This window comes from Centrocercus urophasianus, unplaced genomic scaffold (genome assembly GCF_019232065.1).
Source record: "Centrocercus urophasianus isolate 14NV4802_14NV808 unplaced genomic scaffold, USGS_Curo_1.0 seq_13, whole genome shotgun sequence".
Taxonomy (NCBI): Eukaryota; Metazoa; Chordata; class Aves; order Galliformes; family Phasianidae; genus Centrocercus; species Centrocercus urophasianus.
Window position 1 is genome coordinate 10997259 of NW_024884475.1, and position 22979 is coordinate 11020237.

General features: G+C 37.3%; 1 protein-coding gene across 6 annotated transcripts in view; it reads left to right on the plus strand.

Annotated features, from left to right (window-relative positions):
• JAKMIP1 (janus kinase and microtubule interacting protein 1) overlaps positions 1 to 22979 on the plus strand; it is a 129630-nt gene that overhangs the window by 29027 nt on the left and 77624 nt on the right. For 5 of the 6 annotated variants that reach the window (XM_042812213.1, XM_042812212.1, XM_042812215.1 and 2 more), the window contains exon 2: positions 15020 to 15208. The gene's annotated coding sequence lies outside the window, so the exon portion shown is untranslated. Of the gene's footprint in view, positions 1 to 8591; positions 8779 to 15019; positions 15209 to 22979 lie in introns of those variants that run through there. The other variant, XM_042812217.1, reaches the window with a different exon arrangement.

A 22979-nucleotide genomic window follows, 5' to 3' on the forward strand; every position in this document is an offset into this window, starting at 1 on the left:
ACCTCACCTATGAAGTCAGGCTGAAGGTGCTGGGCTTGTTCAGCTTGGAGAGAAGGATGCGAGGTGACCTCATTGCAGCCTTTCAGTGCTTAAAGGGAGCCTGCAAGCAGGAGGGGAATCAACTCTGTGAAAGGGTAGCTAACAGCAGGACAAGGGGAAATGGTTTTAAGTTGAGGGAGGGGAGATTCTTTACAGAGAGCGTGGTGAGGTGCTGGAACAGGCTGCCCAGAGAGGTTGTGGATGCCCCGTCCCTGAAGGTGTTCAAGGCCAGGTTGGATGGGGCCCTGGGCAGCTTGGTCTTGTATTGAATGTGGAGGTTGGTGGCCCTCCATGTCGCAGGGGGGTTGGAGATTCAGATCCTTGAGGTCACTTCTAACCTGGGCCATTCTGTGATTTTAAAAAAAAAAACAAAAACAAACTAGTTTTGGAGAAGATGTGATCAATGGTGAGTTCTGTTGATCTCGATTATTAAGGTACGTGAATTAATTTAAAACACATGGGATTTTCAAGAAGACGAACAGCCCTTCAAAGCGTTAAATGTCGTGGAGAGAGAAAAATCATGCCATGCCTTAGGTGTGACTTTTTCTGAACTTGCTTTAAGGAGTAGTTCCAGTGATGCTGAGGAATAAAGATATAGCTGGAGGCAGTGGGGGGGAATATCAAACCAAGGAAGGTATACCAAACAATTCTTGTTTCTTTCAGCTTTGGGAATTCTACTCTATAAGTTACTGTCAGGTTTGCTTTTTCTTTTCTCTTTTGGGTTTACATAAATGTTTCAGTGCTACAGCTTGACGTGATAGTACTGGGTGAGGACTATAGCCAATGTTTAGGCAATTACTTCATCCCTCTTCTTTCCAAACTGTGCTTTAATGGCCATCATTCATTTCTGAAAGTAGAAACAGACTTGTTCTCCACTCTTATCCGACAAAAAATTTTGTATAAACACTTTGCTTAGGAATACAAAGAGAATAATTTTTTTTTTTTTTTTTTACATACTACTCTTTTAAGAGAAAGTTATGAAAAGTTAATTAAGCAAAAAATTGTATTTGTAAAAGACTTTCTAAGCCAGGTGTGTCCAGGCTGCAGGCCCGGTGTAGCCCTGGCCAGCTAACTTGTGATTCAGCAAATGTGTCTCTTTACTAGACTTTTGTAAAACTTCTATTACAATAGAAAACTATCACTTACTTTACAGTTCTGCTCTGTTCAAGTCATTGCTTTTTGGCAATATTTACAATTGTGAGCAATGATTTTCTAGGATGAATCACAGGAAGAGTGATATAAAATCAAAAATCTCTGAGGACCTTGAATGGGGCTGGACTCTTCAGCAGGATCTGCGGTGATAGAGCAAGGAGAAATGTCTTCAAGCTCAAAGAGGGTAGATTTAGGTTGAATACAAGGAAGAAGTCTTTTGCAGTGAGAGTGGTGAGGCTCTGGAACATGTTGCCTAGAGGCATGGTTGATGCCCTGTCCCTGGAGACTCTCAAGGTTAGGATGGATAAGGCCCTGGGCAACCTGGTCTAGCTGTTGTGTCTCTGTTCCTTGTAGAGGAATTGGACTAGATGGCCTTTAAATGTCCCTTCCAAATCTATGAATTCTATGATGCTCTGAGAATGTACTAAGAATTGCATCTGCTTTATCAAACCACATGCATGAATTTTTTCACGAATACAAGGTCTAGTTTTTTGTTTTTGTTGCCTACTTCTTATGTTTCAGTAAAAATTGTAAGTAACAAAACATATAGTTAATGTATACAAATATATATATGGCACAAGACTTTCTCTTCACTCACTGCTGCGCAAACAAGTCAAAAGGTTGGATGCCTGTTTCAGTATCCTTCTTCAAACCACCTCTCTTTGGAGATCCTCCTTTCACAGGAGTTCTTCCATACGTTTTGCCTTTTTTCCACTCGTTTTCTTTGTTCATGTTCATCCATCTGTTGTTGGATTAGCACCCAGTTAGCATCAGAGACAGTATGCTTGACTACATGATTCTGCTCTGAGCCAACAGCATTATGCTTGAGTTCTTCACCAGCCTGTGCTATTGTCTAGTACTACGTGTTGTCTAAACAATACAGATGGTGAATCTGCAAGCAATTTAGAAAAATACACACAAAAGAGGGAAGACTGGCTCTCCCACCTACAACGAAGTTTTCAAAGGTTTATATGTAAGAATTCTTACGTATTAATTAAATGCGCACATTTGGGTTGACTACTTGATTGACCAGACTGATACCCCAATATTATTCAGATTTTGCTGAAGTTTTTTAGATATTTTACCCTAACTCAAATTAATATCACCCTGTGAAGATAGAGAAACCCTAGAATGGTTTTCCCTAGGACTCTCATAGGATCACTTGTGATGACTTTCAGTTAATGTTGATCATTACTTTCTATCCTGAATTTCTGTTTAGAAGTAAATGTAAATAACTCAGTAAGACATGCTCAAATCTGAGTGGGCTATATAGAAAAGGTGAAGATTTGCAACTCATTTGTATCTAAATGATATTTTAGGTTGTTCGATTTCTTTTCTCACTCCTATTATATCCTTCTAGCTTTTCTGCTCGTAGTGAAGTTGTAATTTGTTTTGTTTGGGTAGGGTATGTTCAGTGAGAGGAATTGTTATACTTTGTGCTCCTCTTCTTGATGCACCTCAAAAACAATTGTTTTGTATTTGATAGAAAAGGCAGTTTTATAAGTACTCCCCCTTTTATTGATGTTGGTGTGGAAGTTGATGTGAGATAATCTCCCTGAGTTCACAGTCTCTAGTCTATAACACGTGACCTCTAGTTCCAGGGGTATCTTCATTAAATGAACTTTTTCTCTTTAAACTACTTTCAGTGAGGTGAGGTAAATTGAGAACTGTAATTTAACTTACAGATTTATGTCATAAAGCTTCCTTAGTGAGATTATACTTATAAAAAAAAAAAAAAGCCAACAATCTGTGCTGTTTGTGGAAATCCATTGCATATTTCAAAACAATCATAAATATATAATCTAAACATTTGGATTATGTTCTTCCAACTGTGTTATTTGGCCGTTATGCCTACTATTTTGACACCACCATTCTTTGTATGCCTATAATTTGTCAAATGAAAATTGGGATACATACGAGAAATCTTACAGTACGATTAGAAATGCCTCAAAGTAACATTTGAAATGGTATGGCTGAAATTTCACCCAGTATTAAAAATCATTCAAGTGTCTGATTTAAGACTTCTTGAGGTTAACAGTCTGTGAAGCTGTTTGTTTCTTTAGTTTGAAATACAGTGGTGAGAGAAAACAAAGGATTTGATAGGACATTGGGTGTTTGTACCGTAGATGGGACCAGTGTGTTACTGACCTGAAGATCTTCAGGAGCACTTTGTTGATACCCGTAAAGGACCAAAGGGGTGGGATGTTATTGCATGTATCTTATTTCCCCAGACCAGGGAAGTTTAATAAAATAGATGCATTAAAATATTTTTGACTGATGTCATCTCTGTAGTAGAGAAGCAGATTTTTAACATTTTGCCCTCTGCAGAAAGAGGTTAACTTCTTCATTCTGAGGCTCTGCCATTTAAAGACTACTGTCTTTAAATGTCTAAAATCAAGACATTTAAAGACTGAAGTGTTGCTAACATATTAAAATAACCTAAAAATGAACTATCATCTCCCAGTCTCCCATACCAAGCTGGAGATATTTGCTCACAGGACAGATTTTCTGCCAATAAACATTCCTGACCCCTCAATTTTGAAGGCAAACATGTCCAAAGAAATCCACAAAGTGATGTTAATTGACACACAATGACATCCACCACTCATCTCCTACAGAAGTCGCAGTTGTTTCACAAAGTAATCTTTGAGCCAATAAAAAAGAAGGAATCAGCTATGCTCTTTCACAGCCCTTTAGTGACCAAAATCTTAACTCTGAACAGTAAGGAAGCCTTAATATCAATAGTAAGTACTCACGTCACTTATGCATGATAAGCTCCTGAACTCGTGCACATCAAAAGTTTAAATTGTATAAACTTTCTTGTAAATGAGGAGATGGATTATTTCTTTTTATTATTATTTGTATTTCTGTCATGAAATGGCTTCCCTTGGCCCCACAGCTGGGGCTTAGAAGCACAGTTTATCCAATAGAGGTTCTGCAGCAGACACTGCCTGAGAGGAACCAATAGTCCAACAAAGCCAGCAAGGTACTGTGCAATAGTTATAATTTGTAGTGTAGACTGGCCTTTAGTTAAGTTTCTTAATTAGGCTAAAATCCAATAAGTCTAGGATGGGTAATTAGCAGAAGCCATATCAGGAGGCAGTTGTTTTTTCTGGCTCGTTAACCTGTCTTTTACTGTTTGCACAAGATTTGAGTTACATTAAAGTTCATGCATCTTCTCTTGTCTTTCTTTTTCCTCATCAAAACCTAATTAACAATTGATGTTGGTGTTTAAACCTGGCTTTATTTTAGAGATTTTCTTGTATATAAATCAGGTCTCTTACATAAATATATTTAATTCTGTATTAGAATGGAATGTGTTGAGTCTTTACCTTAGTTCCTATTGATCCTTGCATTTATATTATTGATCCATCAAGTCTCTACCTCAGAAATTCCTGGTGCTTCTCTTCAATCAGGACCTCAGATCTGTTTAAAAGTGCAGTCATCAATTTGCTCTATTTCATCCACTTCTTCCTGAATTACTCTGAAAGCACTTACAAATTTGTGAATAACTGGGCTCTCCAACAAGACTGATTGGATGGAAATGTGCCTTGGATTACAACGCATTTTCCAGAGAGCTGCTTAAAGGGGCATAATGTTTACTCTGTCTCCATCATTTGGGATTAGAGCAGATCATGTTAAAATTTCTAAATACAGGTGCGAAGTTTTATGGGGCTCAGAGTAAACAAGTAGTGTATACATAGTCCTGTGTGTATAAATCATTTCCTCCATGTTCTGCAAACACACTGATCAATTGCTTGCAGCAGTAATAAGCTGTATTTTAGAAAAAGCAAAATCAAAAAGAAAGGGATCAGTTATCATATTGCCATACAGCAGCCAGAGGATCCTGTGGGTGTAAATGATGACTTCCTTTCTGTTACCTTCTTTGTGAAGTTCTAATAAGTATCAATTTTCTTGCACGCAATTTTTCTTTCTTCTCAGAGGTTACTACTTGGCTTGGTGTTTAAGAATTGAGGGTAATTGGGAGATGAAGTCACAGGCATTGTATCCTGTAATCCTTAGGATATTGTTGAAACGGTTTCTCCTTGGTGCATTAAGCATTTGTTGCTCTGAAATTAGCTCTTTGAACCCATCAAATCTGAAGTACAATAGCACTTAATACTTTGCAGTGTTCCAGTATGAACCTTAATTGTATTTGTATTTGATGGAAGTTGTTATGCTTTCAGCAAGCAATTTGCTGTAGTTAGAGAATATTGTAAACAACTTCTGAAGATTGTGGATGAGTTGGCTGTGTGATATAGAAGAAACTGTGTACAGGTTTGCTGTAGGTGATGGATGACCAAATGAACAATGAAGTCTGCTAGATCTTAAGTTACAATGTATACATGCAACCTTCTGAGCTGCTAACTAAAAAACTTTTGGGCTGTGTTGAAAGAAAAAAAACACCCTGACCTGACAGGTAACAGGCATCGGCAGTACTGCAGTACTAATTAGAGGGTAAATGGTAATGCCACAGCATCAGTCCTCTATTTACTCACCTTCTAACAGAAGGGAGAGTATGCATAATATAAGATCAAATCACACATATACCTATTTTATCCCCTTCTGAAGGAAGTGACATCAAAAGTGCTATATTTTCTTGGTTTAGAGAGAAGATGTGCAAAAATGGATGTTGGTCAAAAGCAATATTTATTTTGGATGTGTGTATGTATATATTTTATCTATACATTTTTATCTCTGTGTGGGGAAAAAAAAGTACAATCAAGCTGAACTGTAGCTGAGAAATATATCCAATTTATATTGCTTCTGAAATGCATTTCATCAGCAACAGCAACACGTGCATTTCTGCTGATGGTTGCAATTTCCTTGACTTTATTGTTCCATTGCCCCTAATAAATATGGATGCACTAGAGTGCATCTGTCAGTGTTTCTTTTTCTAACGTATCTTTGCTGACTCTAGCAGCAGTCTGTTTCACCTGAAATTTTATTTACTAGGAAGTGATTATATAAATATGCAGTAAACTAAATGTGATATAAACCCAAGTAATGTATTAGATAAACAGAAAATAACAAAAAAAAAAAAAAACAAAAAAAAACCCAACAACAACAAAAAAACCCCCAAACCAAAGAATTTCTCAAAACCTTTCTATGCAGTACTCAAGTTATATATGGTAATGCAATGCAGAATATGTTGGCTTTTTTTAATCCCTCCATGGTTTGTATTAAAGGTGGTTTTATAAAGATAATGAAAAATGAATTTATACTTTCAGTGTCAGAAAAAAACAATCAAAGTCAGTGTAGCAGGTTTGAGATAAACTTGCTTAACTGAATCATGAATAATAATACTTGGTACAATGATTTGGTATTGCAAATTAATACTTCCCAATGTAATTTTAGAAGAATATTTGATTTCTTTTTTAATGGAACTTAGTTATACTTTGTTTTGCAAACTTAGTAGGGCAGCAAGATACTTAAACAAGTAACTAAAATATAATAAAGGAGAGGAGTGAGCATAAAAACAAAAGTTCAACTCTGCACAGGTGTGGTATGGAGAGAACAGCACTGAGCTGCAGTTAGGGCTGCTGAGCTTGAGCGTTATGATCTGGCAAAGTAAAATAAGTTGAGCTGTGTTACTGCTGACAAGCCTGCAAGAACTTCAGCTCAGCATATGTTGCAGTGATGAGAGCTGTGAGGAACTCCTTTGTGGAATTGTTAGAAGCAGGTTTTGCTGTGCTCCATCCCCATGCTCATATTCTTTAAATTTGGACATTGTGCACATTTGTACAAACAGATCTCTGAAATGTCCAAAAGAGTAGATCAACTCCATGTGAAAATATCCTACCTGGGGCTTCTTGCATGCACTATGCCCCACAGGCTGGCTCATCCCGTTGTTGCCCTTTTCTTCCAACCAGCATGTAGTGTGGCTGCTGTACTGTGATATTGTGTGATACAGTTCCAGAACTGATTCTGACCTTTGTGAACCATAATGCAGGGTTTTGGTAGGGTCAATGCTTTAGGGGATGGGAGTGCAGGAAATTGGGCTTCTCATTTACTTCCAAATCTGTGGCCGTTTCTGAAAAGTGTTTGATGGTATCCTGTGTAATATATAGCATATAGGCTCCTGTGTATGTGTTCATTTGTGCATATATTATGTAAGAATGTGTGAAGAGAAAACGGAAAAATTTCAGGGGATTTGGGAGGTGTGTTTCTACTTTTTATTTAGTGGAATGAGATTGGTTTCTCTAAAGAACCTTGAGATGTCTGTGATGCCTATAATTTTAGGACACCCAGATTTTTGCAACCGAATCCTGCTAAGGAGGCAAGGATGTGTATCAGATATAAGATGTTAGATACACTGTATAAGTATCAGCATACACTTATTGTGAGTTTTAAGAAATATGAGTTGCTCCTTGTGTCTCTAGATATCTAAATATTAGTTCACTGATAGATGCATTTTCAGTGATAGGTCTAATATTTTTCTATGATTTGTTTTGAAGTGTGCTACTGTCAAGCACTGAATCCTCACAGTAATGATGCCTGGGGGATTCAGTTCAGTAAACAACTGGACTGAAATTAACTGAGAACTGGAATTGAATACCAAGCATGCTTACACACTGCCACCTCTTTATGGCACTTTTCCTTACTGTGCTACTGGTGAGAAGGCTGAAGTGGGCTGTGACCATATCATAATTGTTCTGTAAAGGCAAGTATCTGAAGGTCACTAGGACTGGATTTCTTCTCTCCACTATTATGATTTTTATAGTAAGCAGCTCTTTGTTGATGTAAAACTGGTGTGAAGTCCTTTATTGGAAGATAATGATGTCTTTGTAACAAACAGTGCCTGTTTCAAACTGTTACGTTTGTCAATGTTTAATCGGACTTACCAAGGTTTCTGGGAGGATCTAACTTCTATCAGCTTTTATTGGGTATCACTTGAATGTTCTGTTTCTGAGTAGAAAAAAAAATACAGTTTATGATTAGGTGGAGAAATATGCTAGCTGATTTCTGATATCACACTTCTATTCTTTGCAGAAACACAAGTGAATACACAGAAAATCAGAGTTTACAGACATACCTACATGTGTCATTTTATGATCATTATGAAGCTTTAACTGAGCATGCAGAATCTGTGTACTGAATGCTTTCTGTGCAACTCTGTGAAATGTAGAGACCTCTAAATTTACTGTTGGGACTGAAACAATAGCAATGTGCTACAAACTGAGCATAAAAGGTTCTGCTCAATTATATGCATAATGCACAGCTAATTGATGAATTTGAGAGTAGAAAGCGCAGGTTTTCTTCTCGGGGGGGCTGAAGGCTGACCTGCAGTTCAATCACATAAAATCAGCTGCCCCGAGTCCTTTTCGTATGTTTTAGCTGACTCACTGCGTGACCTTGAGGAAACCTCTTCTTTTGGCATACTGCATCTGCAAGTGAGAAGTAGTAGCTGTTACCTTGAGTGGGTATTCTTAGATGCAGGAAACTGCAGATTTGATGAGAATGTTCTGTTTTAGATGTTTTACCAGCACTATAATAAACACTGCGAGTTAGTAACTGAAGAAAGCCTGAGAGAGAACTGGGAATGAAAACTGAATGAAAACGGAATGACTATATCTTTGATTTCCTGTGAGTGTGGGGGTTTTTTTGTTGCTGTTGTTTGGGTGTTGTTTTTTTTCTTTTTGTTATTTAGAGCATGTGGTAGTTGATCCAGCACCACTAATTCAAAGTCAGTAAGAGGGCAGTGTCTTAAAGGGTGGAAAAAACAAAAAAGGAAAACTAGTGCTGAAATTAATGGTAGGTGCATTAACAAATATCTCCCAGCTTAATGTAATTTCTAATTGGACTAGGTATGAATTTTCTACTTATTAAAATATAATTTATGGAATTAGAAGGCATAGCACTTTAACATCTTAACATTTTGATAGATCATTTTAGCCTGCTCAGGTGTAAAATGTTCAAACTTCCCAGTCTTCAACTGTATTCAGATAGCTACTGTTCTCCCTCCTTCGAATTAGCTGTACAGAAAAATAATGAAATACAAGAACTTGTAAGAAGAGCAGCAGCTGACGTTGGGAATTTATCTGAAATTAGTGGAAAGGTGGCACACTGTGATCTTATCTTACTAGCTGTTTGTTATGTTGTGAAGCAGAGACTTATGCTTTACCAATTCTTCACATAATATCAACTTCTAACTGCACAAAGATAGCAAAGCTCTTGTCTTTTGTTTTGGTTGGAATTCTAAGTGTAGTAGTTGTGAATTTTATCTCACTAAATATGATGTTTTAAGTTGCTAGGACCTATAAGGATGGAGCTTTTAAAAGAAGGGACTACCATAGAGTTGCAAGAAAAAAAATTTCTGGGTAGTTTATTTAAAACCTCTTAAAAATAAAATCCATACTGTAAGTACCACTGTGTAGATTTCCTACTAGTATGCAATGGAATTTAAGGGGAATGATATTATTTGAAGCAATACTCACCTTTGTCTATTTCCAAACTCCTCCTAAAACATGCTGATGTGAAATATTATTACTTAACTGACTTTGCTCAATTATACTAAATGAGTAAATCCTAGCCTTTGCATAGAGGCTTTCAGGGTTAAGGTATGAGAATCAGATTCCAAGTCATTCAGATTCAGAAACCTAATTCTTTGTGTAGAGGGCCGCCAAATATGTATGTGCTCACATGTTTATAAATGCTAAGTGAAGGTTGTACATATTTATGTACTGAATTAACTGCTGAGGCTGAACAGCGACTATGTGAGAGAAAACTGAAGGCATGACTAACCCAATAAATTTTGCATTACATTTAAGTAATTACTAGGGCCTGAAGGAATATATATGGAAAAACAGGAGTTGTTTCTGGAGAGGAAAATCTTTCCTTTTCCATCATGGAAGGACTTCAGATGTAATTTCCTTATCAGTGACCTATATACAAATGAAGAATACTTGTTCAGGCTTAAAAACAGTGATTCTGTAAGAGCTGAAATAGTGAAGAAGAAAGTCAGTACATTAATAAGGCCTTTTCCAGGGCTAATCTAATTGGCAGTCTTACATCAGCAATCTCATTCACTTTGCTAAAGTCATACTAAATGCTGTGCGTAGGAGTGGGAAACAAAAATAGTCTTGTAAACCTTCATTGCTCTAGACAATGCCTTCGAGTCAGTTGTGTAATAGCAAGACAAAATAGCTTAATTGCTGGGTCATTTCAGGGCAAGGAAAGTGAAAAAAGCATCCTGAAGCTGATCTGGAAGCAAGATTCCATTAGAGGGCAATGCCTGGAAAAATCCCCCGTAGTCATAGAATCATAGAATGTTCTGGGCTGGAAGGGATCCACAAAGATCATTGAATACAACTGCTGGCTCCACGCAAGACACACCCAAAATCAAGCCATGCTTTAAACTTAATGCAGTTGGTGATTGTCCAGCCCTCTAATTTGCTGAGATCTCTCTGCAAGGCCTATTCACTCTTCAGGAAATCAAAGGTTTCTTTCAATTTTGCGTTGTCTGCGAACTTTATTAATCTGTGTTTGAGTCCTGTGTCCAGATCATTTAGGAAAACGTACGGAAGAACTGACTCCATGAATAGAGCCCTGGTGAACCTCATTAGTGAGTGGGCAGCAGCTTGATGTAACCCTGTTTATGCTAACCCTTTGAGCCTGACCCATCAGCTGGCTGTTCACCCATAATATTTTGTATTTTTCTGGCTGTAAATGGGATATTTGTCTTGTAGGGTACTGTGGTCAGTTCAGTGGGCAACCTTGTCATAAGAAGAAATTAAGTTAGTTAAACTAGACTTTCCCCTCATTATCTGGTGTTGACTGTGACCACTGTCTACAATTCAGAAAGACTGATGTAAATTTCATACGAAAGCACTGTTGCATGATGTGCAGCCTATGAGCCGTTGTTGGTCCCTCCATCTGGGAACTGTCAAAGTTATCTCAGATATGACAATATCAAACAAAGCAGAAATTGTCATTCTGTCCACGCCTCTTAAGATCTAATTTTGTCCCCTGTAAGAAGTGTGGTTATGGTGTTTGCACATCTGACTGGGTGTTTATCATGGTAATGATTATATCTGATACCATTTTCTGTCTTTGGTGCAGTCAGTTCTGAAGGCTTCACGTTTTTCTGATTATTATGTGGTGTATTAAGGGGTGACTGAACGGATACATTACAGAGCAATTGGTGTATATTCTACACAAGCACTTGTTATTGGCATGTTCTGACTACTGACATGCTAAGTCCCATTCATGAAGGGCTGTGTCTGTACTGCTCTTATTTATTTGCATATAAAGTCTTTGCTTGCCTGGATACAGTGGGGAATCAGGCTTAAACAACAACAACAAACAAGTAAACATCACTCTTAGAAATCTAAGATTGGTGGCTGAGAAGATGCAATCTTCTTGAGTATAACTTGTATCTAGGCAATTTGTCATTCTGGTGGATAATCAAATTAATGTTATGGATGTGAAGTTTTAGGCTAGGAAGAAAGGTACTATAGTAAAATGAAATGTGTTTTTAGAAGTGTGCTTTTTTAATGCTTGAACACTCTGTTATAAGATCTCACCTTCCCTGTCTGTTGATTAGAGTAACTTCTTAGAAAACAACTGAAAGTTAATGTAAATTCCCATTACGAAGAATTTGCCAAGCAAAACTTACAGCAGCTACTGCAGGGAGCTCACGGATATGCTTGGCACTATACTCCCACATGGCAAAGGAATTGCTTTATTACCAAATAAGACTTGTTTCTGTTGCTGGTTGCCATGCTTTACTTGTTTTAAACTCCAAAAGCTTTTTTTTTTTTTTTTTTTTTTTTTTTTAAACAAAAAACTTTGAAATGTGCATCAGCTGTACAAGGTTCTACCGAGGGCTTCTGAAATATTCAGGTGAAATACTTTCCTCTTACCACAGAGTAAGGATGTTACTGTTGTTCATCTTGTCTTTCTGCTCTAAAGGATTTAGAGTTATCCCTTGTTTGTGACTGAAAGACAGATGATTGTGTGTCAATTTTAAGAGAGAATGCTATTGGGAATTAAATCATAATGTGTTACAAGCCAAATTTTCACTGAAGATTCCATATATTTCAATTTGTCAATTTAGAAAAGGGCTGAAGGTACCGAAGATAATTTCTTAACTATTTGGGAAGTGTTGACAGATTTACAAATCATTGCCACATAAACAGAAATAAAACCTTTGTTCTTGTAACACTGAACTTTTGTCTGGAAAGCCATTATATAGCAAAGCACGTAATTCAATCAACTTTGCTTATTCAGTCTTACTGCCCTAACTACAGGATATGAGTGAATTATTACATTTGATAAATGAGTAATTTCATCCAACATCGGTTCATCTATCAAATTATTTCTATAATAGCTTTAGTTCTTTGAGCGCTTTTTGGAAAGCGTGATATACTTGGAATTCAGAATGAAGCTGAATAGGTATAACTTATGTGCTGTTTATTTGTGGATTAATAAATAGCTTTTCCAAAAAATCAGCATCCCTCTCCTTTTTACCATTCTCCTCCTACCAACCCCAATTAGAAGTAGATTTTGCTTAGCAGTTACTGGAAATGGGGAATTAAGTATCCAATTAACTTTTTTTTTTGTATTACAATATCTTTTGAGAAACTCTGGGAAGATTACTTAAGGATTATTGGGTTGTAGGTTTCCAGTGGTTGCTGGTAATTTATTATGAAAAAAAACTTGATGATATCTAGTGAGAGACATAATTAAATATGTTTCAAGTCTGCAATATTTTCTGCAAGACTTATTTCCAGTTACTCTTGTTTTCATCTTGCTGATGTGCTGTGCCACTGAAATGTCTACTTTTAAAAAAGGTATGTGACGTTGCTATACTATTTTCATTACATATGCTATTAATAAAGCAACTCGAAATTACATGTCCTAGATCTATGTTCATCCTTCTAAAAGCATCTGTAAATACCCTCCATACAGGGAGAACTCCTGGTCGAGAACTAAGATACTTCTTGTTTCTAAACTACCTGGAGAATTTAAAAGCAACTGCTGTTAAACTAACAAGTTATTAGAATGTAAGAACTTCTTTAAAAGAGTTAGTATTGTGGAATGATAGGTCTGCTGAAGTTAGAATACATGTTAAAATGTAGAAAACTCACCAGGGTAATTTTGAACTTAAGGCTTTGTGTTTTGTTTTGTTTTTTTCTTAAGTCTAGAGATTTATACAGTAACCATTTAGCAAGACTGACTTTTATCTCTGTTGCTTTCTTGCTAGGCTGGTTACTGTATTCTGGTAACTTCTTGCTCTTTTATGTTTTCTGTATTCACAGTGTTAATAGCTGAGTACTCCTGTTTCCCTTTAAATCAGACCTGTTCAAATTAGCTGCTGTAAGGCTAGAGGAAAATGACAAAATATTGTCCTATGTGTAATGACTATTGAAATATTTAGAAACAGGACAACTCTTAATAATGAAGATAGGGTCAAATCAGTGGTATGACATCATAAAAATCCAGGTTCTTGGGCCCCCTCTACCCTAAGGAAGCTTGGTGCTCTAGAGACCAAGTAACTTATACTTTTCAAGCCTCCTATGCTACTTAAGGATGCTGACTAAGCTGTTTCAGCACTTTGATCTCCTGCCATGATCTGACCCTCATTCTATCATCCCTCTTAAAAGCATTCTCTCACAAAAGAGAGGCCCTAAGGAAATACGCATGTGGAGCTTTTGGTGTTTTTTTTTTTTTTTTTTTTTTTTTCTTTTTTTTCCATTAGACCCTGCCTGGATGATTGTCCTTATTGAACAAGTAAGTTCTCAGTTATTCTCTGAGGATTTTGTATTTACTCGATTAACAACAGCATCCACTCAAAGCCTGTAACAAACCACTTGAGCTGAGTGGAAATATTCCAAAGCAAAGGGAATTTGCTAGGAGTTAATGTTCTAGGGACTGTTACCGTTGGAGGCAAGCCTGATATATTCTGTGTGAAGTGCAACTTTTTGTGAAGGCTTGAACTAAGCACAAGACAACAAGCCAGTCACATTTCAGTACTGTTCAGGCATGGCATCCTGCCTGCCTTGCAGCTGTCAGCCAAAGGCCCTGGACTTCGCTGGGTTCTACGTTACTTGTGGCAGCCCTATGCTTTGGAGAGCTAGATGCCTGCATTAGACACTATAGAAATTTTTTTTCCTTCTCTGAATCCTGTTTAGTCAATCATAGAGTTATGCTTTAGCAGAAAGGGTTTACTGTGAAAGGGCTTAGGAGACTCTATTTTCTGTACTGAGCTTAAGTAAAGGTGTCATCATACTTCTATGGTCAAAATATGTTGACTACTTTCAGTAAATGTGAAGGGAGACAGTCTAAAGCCTTTATGCATCTTTTTTATTATTTCAGAGAGGAAATCAACACCATTTCTTTCACTGTGCAGGACAAACATGGAAAGAAAAATAGTATTTAGGTTTCTGAAATTCATTCTAGTTCTTTGTTGAATAGGATGTGATAACAACCTTATGTTGATATATTTTTGGCACTTACAAAGATCCATGATGATGGCCAGGGTGCATGTGGCAACTCATACACAGGTGTAAGCCTGTAATGCATGAAGAGGTGATATGTTTTAAAAAGAAATACAACCTCAGATAACAGTTTGCATTGCTCTCTTCTAATTGTTAAGTAGCATAGCAACTTTGTCACTTTGATTGAAGATCAGCTGACAAAGCCAATTATAAATTGGACTCTACGTATGCACTGTTAATAGAAAAATGCTACGCTTATTTTATTTTTATTTTACATGCTTTTTCTTTTGCATTTTGTTACCTTATGTAAATAATTTGTCACTTCATTACTACAGTTAAAGCTATCGATCAAATCTAATTTGGGTTAAATCTCTTTTGTCTAACAGATAATGTCACCAACGTTGCTCAGAAATCCCTTTGTCCTGGCAAAAAAGAGGATGTGCCAGTAGGAGTAGCTGTGTGGAAAAACCCGGTACAAACGTACTTAACAACTTAGCTCCTGGTGCTGCTCAGACTTAACATCTTCAACATAAAATCAAACACAACTGCCTCAGTGACTCGTGGACAAGAGAAAGGTACTGTGTATTGCCACCATGTTTGTTGGGTAGGAAAAGAATAAGTCTGAAATAAATTTACAGCATTATCGATTTCTAACGCACAATATCTTGAAGTTATATTTTCTTGTGTATACTGAAATAGAAATTCATCCCTACTAGAATATGCAGTCAGTAAAATAAACCAAATTAATACTAAGTTTCTACCTGCTTAATACGGTTCTAGTTACAAGAAGCCTTTCTGTGTTCAGTGAATGCACCTCTTTATAGCAATGTTTTTACTCTGTTTTCTGTTAATTTTGTAAGACTTTTTCCCCTGGGAGAATCGTAAGTCTGCAGTACAAAAACGATGCCCAGTGTCATACCTTCATCACCTGCTTGTTAATCTGACCGCTGTCTCTACGTCACGTACTCCTTGTCACAATTAATAAAGAGGAAACATTTTGACTAGCTTGGTTTCTGTTGGATGCTAAGCTTCTCTGACAGAATTTCTCATTCTTCTGTTGGCTTTCATGTGTATATAGTGTGCACAAGTCTGAGTGTTGAGAAAGCAGCTTTATATGCTTTGCATGACAAATCAGTGGTTGGGGTTGCTTTGAGGTACTGGCTACTTATAAGGGGGAGAGATATCAGTTTTCTCCTATTGGTAAACTTATGGAAAGGATAAATACTAAAGGACTGGACAACCCCCATTCCATGTAACTGTTTTGACCGAAGCAAAATGACAGTAGATCCTATGAATGATATACAGCATCTCTCTAGAAAAAAAAAAATATATATTATCAAGGTTTGTCAAAAAAATTGTATTGCAGAAAAAAAAAGGAAAGCAGCAGTAACTCTGAAGATGTATATTACTGGCAGACACTTTGTAGTTCACATTTGGAAATTCTTGCTTTTCTGCTGTTCATAATACCTGATGTATTTTATATATTAATACAGTGCATAGTGGGGAAAAATGCCTTCGATGAAAGGGTTAACTATGATCTGAAGTAGGGAGACTACAATGGGAAATGACAGCTCTGCAGTATCGTATAATCATTACTGAAATCTTCCTGAAGAAGAACGAACCAACTTTTTTTTTTTTTTTTTAAGAAAAAAAAAAAATGTACAGAACATGCCTTAGGGGCCCCTCTGGGTAGTATTGGATTGTCTTTTGTGATGCTTTAGTACAGCTAATAGTTCATTAGTATCTTTTGGTTCAATGCTTGAGAGATGTTCCTTATAGCATAATCATTATAAAGCAGTATAAAAAGAGTGGGGGAAAAAACAAGCCTAAAATAACTTGGTGTTCATTGAAGTAATTCTCTTTTAGTAAAGAGAAGAACTAACTGTGTATTTTGGGTCCTACAGATAACTAATTGTTTGTCTGTAATTGAGAGGACAGTTCAACATTTACCTCTGATCACATTTAACTCCTTATGGTGACTTGCAGGAGGAGATACAGTGGCAGGTATGAAGGTGATTTGTTCAGATGTACCTGACTAATAATACAAGGGCTGCTGGGTGTTGGTGACATGGCAGTAGAGGTTGAACCTTCCTGCCAATTACATTTTATTGCTGTGTTCAAGATGTGTCACTCAGCAGGTAAAGTGATATTCACTGCTGTTAGGATAGGGAAAGTGTTTCAGATTTCCTGCAATCTGAACAAACTATCAACTCTACATTGCAACTACATCACGATGTAGCTGAAGGCTTGAACTTCCAGATTGAGGCCAGAGAATAAGGCAACCTTTCTCTTGCAATGCAACGCCAGGCCCTGTGCCAGTTTGAAGACCATGGAGCATGTTGTTGATCTTAGCTGAATGCAGTCACCACATTAGTCTGGATGTGGAGCCTTCTGACTTCTGCCTGTTCGGACCAAAGAAAGATGGATTCTGTAAGCAACGTTTTCCTATAGCAATAATGCTGTCACAGCAGCAGTGAAACAGTGGATTACCTCTGCTAGTGCAGACTTTTTTTAAAGTGTGGTATGTAGGCTCTTGTTCATCACTGGTGAAAATGCATTGAAAAATAGCATTTTGTAGCTGAGAATTTGTTCTGTCAAATAGAGTTGTTGTGTTCTTTACATCTGTTGTAGTTTCCACAGAAATAAATCATTACTTTCAGAGTGACCTATGCAATAGAAAGTAGATAATGCTGATTTTGAAAAGAATGAAAGTACTGAATACTATAGCTCCATTTCCCAATGAATTTTGATTTTGAATCTTTAGAACAGTTTAAAAAATGTTCTTATAATTAAGTCTGTCAGCTCCTCTTTATTTAAATAGATGAACATGGACAAGAAGCTGGACTTGAGCCAGCAGTGTGTGCTTGCAGTCCAAAAGACCAACTGTGTTCTGGGCTGCACTAAAAAAGGGTGGCCAGCAGGAAGAGGGAGGTGATTGTCCCCCTCCACTCAGCTCTTGTGAGGCCCTATCTAGAGTACGGTGTCCAAGACTGGGGCCTCCAGTACAGGAAGGATGTGGAGCTCTTGGAGCGGGTCCAGAGGACACTAAGATGATCAGAGGGCTGGAGTACCTCTCCTATGAGGAAAGGTTGAGCAACTGGGGTTGTTTAGCTTGGAGAAGAGGAAGAGACCTCATTGTGACCTTCCAGTACTTGAAGGGAGTGCATAACTAGCAATCGGAACAGATGTTTATGAGAATGGATAGTGATAGGACAAGGGGGAATGGTTTTAAACTGAGACGGGGAGGTTTAGGTAAGATATTAGGAGGAAGTTTTTCACTCAGAAGGTGGTGACACACTGGAACAGGTTGCCCAAGGAGGTTGTGGATGCCCCATCCTTGGAGGCATTCAAGGTCAGGCTGGATGTGACTCTGGGCAGCCTGGTCTGGTGGTTGGTGACCCTGCACATAGCAGGGGGGTTGAAATTAGATGGTCATTGTGGTCCTTTTCAACCTAGGCCATTCTATGATTGGATTCACAACTTGATTTAGATTGATTTATTTAACGGACTCTGCAAAATGCTCAAGATATGATAAAGTCTTTGATACCTAATTCTGAAAGTGTTTGCTTCATCTACTGATTATCTATGAGGAAACATCACATTTCCAGGCGAACTACTTCAGGAAAGCATCAGCATAGGAGTTCCATCTTTTGGATTACTTATGCACTTTTGCCCACTGCTAGCGGGGGGAAAAAGGCAAAAATTTCCCTACCTGGCCCCTAGTCTTTATTTGATTACTCTTATTTCTTGCACATCAATGTCCCTTTATTTTGACTGTACTGTTTCTGATACTTCCAAACTATCTCCTCAGAATGACCATGTAAATACACAAGATTTCAAAGGATGTTGTTGCATCATGCTGCTATGCATGGGTACATTTCTTTAAATAATCAAAGGCTGTGCATGAAAATATAGGATTGCTGCAATGTACTGGATGTAGGGCCAGGTGCATTTGTGTTTTAAATGTCTTTTTGTTTGTATTGTTGACTGATAGATAGTGAAATCTGACCATTTTTTCCAATTCTGCTTTAACTGATGCAACTTCAGTGTAGATAAGAAGAAATTACTCATATTTCATTTTTTTAAACAGCCTCTGAGCAATCTGTGCTGAGTAATCCTCTACACAAATGTTTCCTATTTTATGACCATATATTCATTACTCTTCAAACAGCAAACCCCCCCCCCCAAAAAAAAACACCAAAAAAAAAAAAAAAAAAACAAAACCAAAAAAAAAAAAAAAACAAAAAAAAAAGCCCAAAAAATAAACTGCAGTAACGTGCTTCAAGATGGTTTCTCTTACTTGTGAACTATCAACTGTTCTGAAAAGGTGCTACATTGGGGTAGCTGGTAGCTCTTCAGCTTCTGGCAGAATTCCCACATGAGTTTTACAGTTAGATAAGCGTGTGGCTGCTAACGGTCATCTTAAGATAAGAAAGGTCATGTTTTGCTTAGCCAGAAATACTTGCCTATGTTTTGAATGCTTGCAAGAGGTGCTAAAAAGAAAGCTAAAACTTTTCCAATACCTTAGAAATGTCTTTAATTTATTTAGGACTCCCTGTTGGTTGTTAAGCAAAAGAGATCTTCAGTCTATTATGAAGGTACTTGTCAATTCGTATGTTTATGTGAATGGAAAAAGAAGGAATGAACCCTGAGAAACCTGTAGCCTGTATGGTATACCTTTAATAAATAGTTACGAGAAGAAGTTGGGAGATTTGACATCTCTAGAATACTGTCCTTGTAATAATGTGCTGTAATACTGTGCTTCTCTTGATAAATATGGTCTCTCCGGAAATTGGTTGACTCTCTTCGGGTACTTCTTTGTGTGTCTTTGTTGTTGTTTTGTCCATTTGCTTTTGTTTTTTGTTGTTTTTCTAGCTCTTCAATTGATTTGTTGGAAACAGTAGAAATTGTGAGCAGTGCAATATGAATACTTGGACAACATGGTTTAATTATGGCAATACTTATTAAAAATTGCTATACGAAAGCATGCAGTAGTATAAATGCTGTTTTTAAGAAGATAGTCTTAAAATACTATTAACGCTTCTGGAAAGAAACCACATACATGCAAAATATAAATATCTATATGTATGTTGAAAATATGTTAACGTTTTTTTTACATGTAATCTTAAGGAAAAGTGTATTTTAAAATCTTGCTTTTCTGTATTATAATCAACTTGGACAACAGCAATGGTTTCAGGTTGTTCCTCTATTAATCACAGAATCGTAGGGGTTGGAAGGGACCTCCAGAGATCGAGTCCAACCCCCCTGCCAAAGCAGGTTCCCTACAGCAGGTCGCACAGGTCGGCATCCAGGCAGGTCTTGAACATCTCCAGAGAAGGAGACTCCACCACCTCCCTGGGCAGCCTGTTCCAGTGCTCCGTCACCACACTGTAAAGTAGTGCTTGTGCACATCGGTGCAAAACTTCCTATGCTGCAGCTTATGGCTGTTTCCCCTTGTCCTGGCTCCGTGTACCACTGAAAAAAGACTGGCCTCACCACTATGGCCCCCACACCTCAGATATTTATAAACCTGCAAAATCAGTACTGCATTTCTATTGTTTTGACAATAGTATCAGATTTTTAACTCATTGAGGCTTTTTTCCTTTTCTAACTTGTGTAAACATCTTGTACATCATGTATTTTTATTAAATTTGAAATCACTGTGAAAAATGCTACATATTGAAACACTTCTATCTCAGCTTATTCACTTTGTATTTAGTGAGAAATGTGTGTGAAAATCTCAACTTTAGCACTAACTAGGAAATCTACCTTAAATTCCTTTAAAAATGACCTTCAGACGTGAGTTTGATTCACTGATAGCATGTTGATAAATACATGATTCAAAAATATGTTACTAGTACCTTCTGTTTGGTTATAGCATGAAAAGAAATGAGGAAAGCAAAACATGGGGAGGAATGAATGTGTCATAGGACTATATGTGTGAGTACAGAAACTGAATAAAGCTGAATGTGAACCTAGCAATACCAGCTGTCAAACACAAACCATCATAATGCAGAAAAGGTCATTCCAGAGAATGAGCTCTTAGTCTGGATGGAACTGAATAACTTAACTATACTTCATAATTACAAAACTGACCTGCAAAATCTGGATTTGATTTATAAAAACAAACAAAAAAAAGAATTGCTTGTTCATTCAAGACTGACTTGAAGATACACTATTAAAACTGGCTACTAGATGGTATCACTTTAAGAAATTCTCTTAAGCTCTGTTTTAATCAATTTTAAGAGTGATTTTATGTTGAAGAAATAAATCTTCTCCATCATGAAGCTTGTAACTTATCTCACTGATTGAATCTCTGAAATCCTCTTTACTTGAATTATTTTTAGATGTTAACCACTACTTATGACCAAACTGAGAAACCAATGTCTTTAAACGTTTATTGTGTAGGAAAAAAAGTGTGCTATGGAAACAGTGCTGTTGCAGATTTATCAGATGCTTATCATTACTGTCCCCTGAGGACAGAGAAGGGGGAATTACTATCTTTCCTCTTCCCTGAGGACAGAAGCAGTTCATCCTTCAGGAAGAATCCCCCTACGGTTTAGGAAATGGGAATAATAGGAACACTAGGCTCTGTTGAAGAATGTGGCAGAACACTAAGTCCAAGAGGAATCTGTATGGAGACAGAATGATAGGATCTGTAGGTGTGCTCTGAAGTCAGGACCATCGAGGATGCATGTCTCAACTTGCAGGTGAATGTGATGGAAAGAGTTGAGGGATGGGGGGATCAGCATTAAGTCTTTTGAGTAGGGTCAAAAAAATCACTACTTGGAGCTCAAAAGTAAGAAGCATCAGGGCTCAGACACTGTGTAGGTATGATGTACAGGTGAGGAGAGGCAAGAAAAGCAGACTTTGGATGCTTGGGTGACTTGACAGCTGCGTGCAATCTGCAGAGATGGAAAAGAAATGAGAGAGATTCTAATGGCTGGGACAAGAGCCAGGAAGGGCTGGTGGGATCAGATTAGTCAGCAACCCTGAACTGTACTTCACACTTGATAAATGTTTCTGCTAAAGTGCTGCTAGCCTAAGTGCTGCTCATTGCAACTAAACTCGAAGTGCAAGTTTTGCGGAGGGAAAGGAATTCTTTCTCAGTTATGTTAAATTTGGCTTAAAATTAACCAAAAAAAAAAAAAAAAAAAAAAAAAAAAAAAAAAAAAAAAAAAAAAACAACCAAACTGCACAGGGGAGATGGATGGATGGATGAGGGATTATGCTGAAGTGTAAGTTACAAATTTCCAATTACAGCAGAGAGATTCCTATTGCTCCACTTGGGAGAGTTTATTTTCTTTACTGAAAAATACTTTATCACTTTGTGGTTGTTTCAGACAAGAAGTAGGAAAGAGATACAAAAAGTATAATAGTATTTTATAGTGATTCTGAGAGTCATGCTATTCTTTCACTTTTGGGATCAGTTGCACTTTTATTCCATCAGGTCAACTGTGACAGTTTAATATTTCTGTGCTTATCAGGAAACTGATGAAAGCAGACTTCCTATCTTTCTCAAGTAGAAGAACTTGTGTTAAACTGCTTGCAAGAGTGCAATTGTAGCAATTTTCTGTGCAGAAATAATTCGTCTTTACACTTAGAAATTTAGACATGAATGACTTCCTAGGGTAAATGGAAATCAGTGGAAGAGGGGAAGCAAGGAAAAGCACTAACTAGTGCTACTAGAGGCATGAGAACAGCTTATAGATGTACTGGATGTTATCAGAACCCAGGAAAAAAGAAATTGGATAGTAGATGGGGGATGGAGTATTTGGGCATTTCTATTAACTTCCGAAGATTAATCTAAGATTTAAAAGTGGGTCTAAGTATTTAGTGCTTAAAAACCTCCACATGTCAAAGAAAATATCCTCTAATTTCCTGTCTTTGGTCCCACTTATGAAGTATTAGTGGAAATCTTTGATTTGATAATTCCAGATTTTTACTGCTTAACAGAAATGTAAATATGTGTAGTATTGGTATTTTGATTGACTTCCCTAGAGGGGACAAATGTGATCAGATCTTCTAGTTTTCACATTGTTCGCTTAAACAGGCAACATTTCAACATGGAATAGGAATACATGCAGGCAACAAGTAAGCCTTGATCTTTGTGCAGCTTTTTGTTTTCTCTTTTTTCTTCCTCTTCTGATACGTATTTTCTTTCCTTTCTTTTGTGTCTAAGAGCTCGTGGTTGTGAGGTAAAGAGTTGAGGGAGTAATAGACAAACAGCAGATAGGACTTATTTGGGATAGTGATAAGTGGGTTCTACTATTTCCCTTGTTTTCCTTTACTGATGTCTCCTGTGGCAGGCTCTGTTCTGTAAGGGTGTTCCCAACTGATACGCAC